Genomic DNA, 6,335 nt, shown 5'->3' with positions numbered 1-6,335 from the left:
TGCGACCTGCCTATCCAAGTGGAGATAAATAGACTGTACTCCGAGTCAGTACGTCGATCGTATCCGTACTGCGATCCGATCCGTGCTTTTTATTTGAAAAATCGTTTCTTATGTAGTAGGAGAGGATGGGCACGGATCACAAATGAATCTGATTTTCCGAGCTATGAACTGACACGCCTATTGAAGCGGAATCGAAACTATTTTTTTGTAACCTCATATAAGTAACGGGCATATACGGACACGGACTTCCAATCTTACCGCTGAGTTCATATACGTAGCAAAGTTCAAATCTCGATCCTCTGCCTTGCCACACGCGTCCTGCTTCAGATCCGCCGACTTTCCGCTCCGACCACAGCAGCTCCGTGAGGCCGTATCCAGGAGCCGGAGAAGGGTGGTGTTGGGCGTCGTTCCTCGCGTGCCAGGCTTCACGCGGCCAGGCTAGCTGCTTGCGGAAAAAAGTGGACGAAAACTCCAGCCGCCGCGCCATGTCAATTCCAGCGCCGCTGGAGGATGAGGACCTCCTCTGGGAGATTTTCCTCCGGCTCCCACCGCTGCCGTCAATCCTCTCCCGCGCCTCCCTCGTATGCACACGCTGGCGCCGCATCCTCTCCGATCCCCGCTTCCTCCGCCGTTTGAGCAGACACCACCCGGAACCTCCTCTCTTGGGCTTCTTCAAAGTGTCTCGCCTCACATACTCCGCCTTCACTCCCATCTTGGACCAGCCCGACCGCTTCCCCGCCCAACGCTGCTTCTTTGTTCGGCTTCTTCACAGCTTGAGGAGACCTCCTCCTCCTCCTCCTTTGGGTTTCTCCAAAGGGTCTCTTATCTCATATCCCATGTTTACTCCCGTCTTGGACCCGCCCAATCACATCCCGGCCCAACGTTTGTTTGTGCCCGACCACGGGGTGGATTGGGAATTACTTGGCTGCCGCCACGGCCTCGCCGTCATGCTCAGCGAGTCTCTGTGCGAGGTATTCGTGTGGGATCCCCTCAACGGCCACCAGCACCGCGTGCCTTTTCCATCCAAGCTCCACAGAACAAAAATGAAGAGTTTCCGTAGGTGCACGTGCAGCGCCACGGTGATGTGTGTTGACGATCAAGATGGGCATGTGCACGATGATTCCTTCTTGAGCCCGTCCTTCAAATTGGTCTTGATCTGCACCAGTGGAGACTCAAAGACATCATTCGCTTGTGTCTATGAATCAGCGTCGGGTGTATAGGGGAATGTTGTCTCAGCGTCGACTACAGATATAGTTATGAAGCCAAATCCCAGCATCCTTATCGGGAATACAGTTTACTGGTTGCTTCATGGAGGTCAAATCCTTGCATTTGATATTGAAAACCAGACTCTTGTCGTCACCAAGACGCCGGCAGAGGCCCATGGTATCCACAACTGGTTCATTCAGCTCTTACGGACAGAAGATCATAGTGTTCTTGGCCTCGCCATTATGTCCGAACTGGGAATTCATATATGGGAGAAGAAATTGAACTCCGATGGTGTTGCCGGATGGGCGCTTCTGAAGAAAATCCATCAATTGGAGGGGATCCTGTCTAATGCCTTAAAAAATGCAGTGATGATGGGGTATGACGAGGAGTTAAATGTGTTGGTTCTGTGCACACAAAGGGGCGACATCATGCTCCACCTTAAGTCGATGCAGATCAGATTAATTTCTGAACCGAATGAACGGTCTCTTATGGCCCATTTTCCCTACAGAAATTTCTATACTGCAGGTAATACTTCCGTATCTCATTTGTAACAAGATTAACTCCAAATGCTAATTTACCATTCGTATGTGTTTGTTTTATCAGTGTTCATGTGATTAATGGCCAACTTGATGTAAATAATATAGAGAAACCATCTAATCTTTGAAAAATAGTTACTCAATTGGAAAATTAAAGCTTGTGTTGTTTTTCCATGCAATGTATCTCCTTGCAAGACAATGTTTGTCTTGTTTGTTATTCATACTATTAATAATAATCAATTCAAAGCGGCACGTACTTTTTTATAGAAAATAATACTGGTTTTTCAAATTTGAGCAGTAACAAGTAATGCTGAATTTGAGACTGTGTTTTCCCAACTTGTGCATACTTTGTTTGGAGCCATATTTGGCATTAACCTGTACATAGTCTCTGCAGTTGTGTTCTGTATGAATGTATTTTCTCTAAATTTCTAAGTAGTCCAAACATTTCTTGGTAAAGGAATATTATAATTATCTTCTCCATCTGACAGAGAATTTGGCTTCATGTACTGTAGTTGTCACAAAAGCGTACCATGCATTGTCATGATCCAACTTCTCCATATTTTTATCATTGATTTATTGGGCTTCATTTGATATAGGCAGGGGAGTTGGGTGGAAATGGGTGGATCCAAATCTCTGAACACAAGAGGTCTGCCAATGTGCTATTTTGGTTGAACAGGTGAGGTCATTTCTATTTTTGCTATACGCATGTCTTTTTGTCATGGTTACAAAATTAATAAGATGATTAATGGTTTATTTTGGTTTATGTTAATGGTGTATTAAACTGATTAGTTTATATAAGGTTATTCATTTGTAAAAGGTGTGCCTTTGAGTTAGACCACTATTTCTTCACAACTTGTCCATGATCTGTTCTGTGTTTGCATCATGAGTTGCTCTTGTCAACATGCTTACATGCATAGTGTCCATATACATGTCCCAAGAAGAGCCGGTCTTCTTTTAATATTGTTGCTTTTTTTCGGCTCATGTGCAGCTACTGGGTGCCGTTGTTGATCGCTCTCCTCTGAACGGTATCTTGCCTTGCAGTCCAATATGCGGATGTGCCCCTACTTCATAATGATCAAATTATGGCCGCCAATGTTTTATTTCTTCGAGCTTCGGGAATGTTTCAGTTTGCTTAAATGCTACGATGCGTTTGGTGTCCTCAAATTGTTTTCTGTATCTCTTAATATTTACAACCATCCTAAGTATTTTTTGCGACGTCAACTATAATGTCTAAAACAGTGGAAGTGCCTTTTTACACCGTATTCCCTTATTGTTCCGAATGTTCGAGGATGGATGCTTACCCACTGCAATGTTTAAACTGAATTCCCCGTATGAACAACATTGAACTAGACTAGGGTTTCCAGGGATGGGGCTTCACTCGAAACTGATGGTGATTAATTCCCTGTTGGGACCAAGAACAACGGACGCATGAAGGGGAATCGCGTACGTGGACCATGCATACATACATGCATGCGTTGTCGATCAGCAACAAGAAAATGCAATAGCTTTGTGCAAGAATTATGTCAAGCCACAACTAAAAAAATGATAGTTTAAAAAAAAAGTAAAATCCACTAGCGATCCTAAAAGTACTCGAAGTGTGCCATCGAGGTCCTAAAAATTTGAAAACACACACTTGGGTCGTAGAAGTATTCGGAGTGTGCGATTTAGGTCCTAAAAGTTTGAACACACACACTTGGGTCCTAAAAGTATTTGAAGTGTGCCATTTTGGTCCTAAAAGTTTGAAAATGCACACCTGAGTCCTAAAAGTCGTTGCAGGTCAGGTCCTAAACACATCTGACCAAGCCACGCGGGCCTTTGGCTGACGCCACATTGGCTGGCTGGCTGGTTTGTTCTGATGGTGGTAGTGGTCACTCACTAGGCACATGCACGAAGAAGTCCTGACTATCCTCGACAAGGTAGCAGTGTGTCGATGCTTGTTCTGATGGGGGCAATGGTCGTTCAGTGGGCACATGTATGCACGAAGACGTCCTAACTGTACTCGACAAGGTAGCGGTGCGTGAACGGCTGTTCTGGCGGTGGCAGTGATCGTTCAGTGGGCACCTGCACGAAGACATCCTGACTGTCATCGACAATGTAACAGTGTGTGGCAGTGGTCATTCAGTGATCCAGATATCTCGTTGTTTTTTTATTGTTTGGGCCGTTTTGTCCTTGTGCTGGACCTTTTATAATATATAACCTAGTCATTTTTAGTTTCTGTAAAATATTAAGTTTGAGGGAGTGCTTAGAGAGTTATAAATAAGGTTTTGGTTAGGGCCGCCCTAAGATTAAGTGATTTACGAGGCCTGGTGGTCACTTCGTCAATCTTAAAATGATATGCCGGCTCAGTTTCTCGAAGGTGCTTATAGGGGTAGAGTATGCGTGTGTGTTCATATAAATGAGTGTATGTGCGTATATATCGTGTTCTAAGAAAAAAAAAGCAAAGCATTCGAGGAGGTGAACGTCACTAGAGGATGTTTTCATAATACCGGCATGCATTAAAACCCTTGTTTTAACACCGTTCATGATGTTAATAACTGTAGTTGAATGAGATATGCACATGCCCGCTTAATTATACAAACGTGTGCGGATGCAGTTTTCACTGGATCCTGTTAATCATTGAAGTTGATGAGGAAAAAGTTCACGTACTGGACTCACTACATATAAAGAAACTAAAGAATACTCAATCGTGGAGGGGATGCTCGACAAGTAATTTCAATCATTATCGCACTATGTCGGCCTCTTTAGTTCATTTCCTGATATCAACTAATTAATAACTCCTTTATTCATTTTCTTTGGTATTACAACTGGTTTATACCAATGGGTTATTTGCATCTCAACTTAAATTAGCCACTGTTGATCAACAATGAGATGTGGACATTGTTTGATGGATCATTGATGGTAGAGAAGTGCAATGCAACAATGATATACCCACTATATTGGACCCAAATATGTTCCTAAAAATTGTTCTGAAGGGTGAGACACCGGACCACCACACAATTTTAGATATAATATAAAGATATAGTTCTAAAATTGTGTGGTGGTCCAGTATCTCACCCTTCAGAACAATTTTTAGGAAAATATTTGGGTCCGATATAGTGGGTATATCATTGTTGCATTGCACATCTCTACCATCAATGATCCATCAAACAATGGCCACATCTCATTGTTGATCAACAGTGACTAATTTAAGTTGAGATGCAAATAACCCATTGGTATAAACCAGTTGTAATACCAAAGGTCGTCTCTAGTCATCGTCAAGCAATCACCCGCCTATGACCCAACAAAATTGATGTTGAGGACAGTGATGTTAAATTCAGATAAAGCTCCATCATAAATCACTAAGAACATCAATTTCAAGGACTAGCACCATACCACTTCCCCAAACGCTTGTTGTCCTCAATCAAATTATTTCAATTGCATGATGTCTGTCGATGAAACAAAGCAAAACTAGTGCAGATTGGAATGCTAGAAGAGTTAGCATGGTTACCAAAATGCATGGTTCTCGGTGTATGCTGCTCAATGAGTTCCAGGCCAGCACTGTTGGCCGCTCATTAGAATGGTAACCAATGCGCCGGCCGGACATGGAGAGGTGTCTACCGACCAGAGACCGGGGTCGTCGGGTTCTTGAGCGGATTGAGGAGGCCATGCACCGGGATTGATGAGATGAGGAGGTTAGGGAATCGATTGACGATTCTAACCAAGGCGATGGGATCTGCCATGAGAATCTGCGAGGTGACAGGTCGGATGGTGTCATGAAGCATTGAGGAAGGCAGCCGACGGCGAGGTATTGAAGGCATTTGAGCGGGAGGGTCTCGGCCAAGGAGGCCAAGTTGGGAAGAATCTTCTTTCTTGCCGTGCTTGCCGTCACCGCTGGCTGTGGAGGTGGGCTCCATGTGAAAGAAGTGAAAGATAATGATCGATCCCCTACTCCCTTGATGGGGAGAGGCGTCGTATATATATTGAGATCGGGCAGGAGCCTGCCTTGCCATACAAGGAAAATACAAGAGTCGGAGAGGGATACGGGAAGGAAGGTTGGTTGAGATTACATATTTTCTCTAACACCCTCCCTTAGTCTCAACTATCATAAATTAAGATTACTCTTGAACTCTTCAAATGGTCTTGCTGAAACTGCCTTTGTGAAGCCATCTGCTACTTGATCTTTGGAGGGAATAAACTGTATCTCAAGTTTCTTTGCTGCAACTCTTTCTCGCACAAAGTGGAAATTAATCTCTATGTGTTTTGTCCTTGCATGAAACACTAGGTTTGCAGACAAATATGTTGCTCCCAAATTATCACACCATAAGCACGAGATACGATTTTTCTTAACCCCCAACTCATCAAGAAGTGACTCAACCCAAATGATTTCAGCATTGCATTCGCCAAGGATTTCTATTCCGCTTCTGTGCTTGAACGTGACACAGTGGCTTGCTTTCGAGCATTCTAGGAGATAAGGTTGGATCCAAAAAATACTGCAAAACCTCCAGTTGATCTTCTGTCATCACTACATCCTGCCTAGTCAGCATCAAAGAATTCACTAATAAGAGAGGAATTAGACTGTTTGAAATGATGTCCTATTTCCATAGTATGCTTCAC

The 6,335-nt window shown here is 43.7% G+C and overlaps 1 pseudogene; it reads left to right on the top strand.

Moving 5' to 3' along the window:
* Positions 1-485: 485 nt before the first annotated feature.
* LOC119325891 lies at positions 486-2,379 on the top strand (annotated as a pseudogene).
* The last annotated feature ends 3,956 nt before the right edge of the window (positions 2,380-6,335 follow it).

The sequence above is a fragment of the Triticum dicoccoides genome, chromosome 6B (genome assembly GCF_002162155.2).
Source record: "Triticum dicoccoides isolate Atlit2015 ecotype Zavitan chromosome 6B, WEW_v2.0, whole genome shotgun sequence".
Lineage (NCBI taxonomy): Eukaryota > Viridiplantae > Streptophyta > Magnoliopsida > Poales > Poaceae > Triticum > Triticum dicoccoides.
Note: the sequence above shows the minus strand (reverse complement) of the source record. Positions and strands in the feature narration are given on the sequence as shown.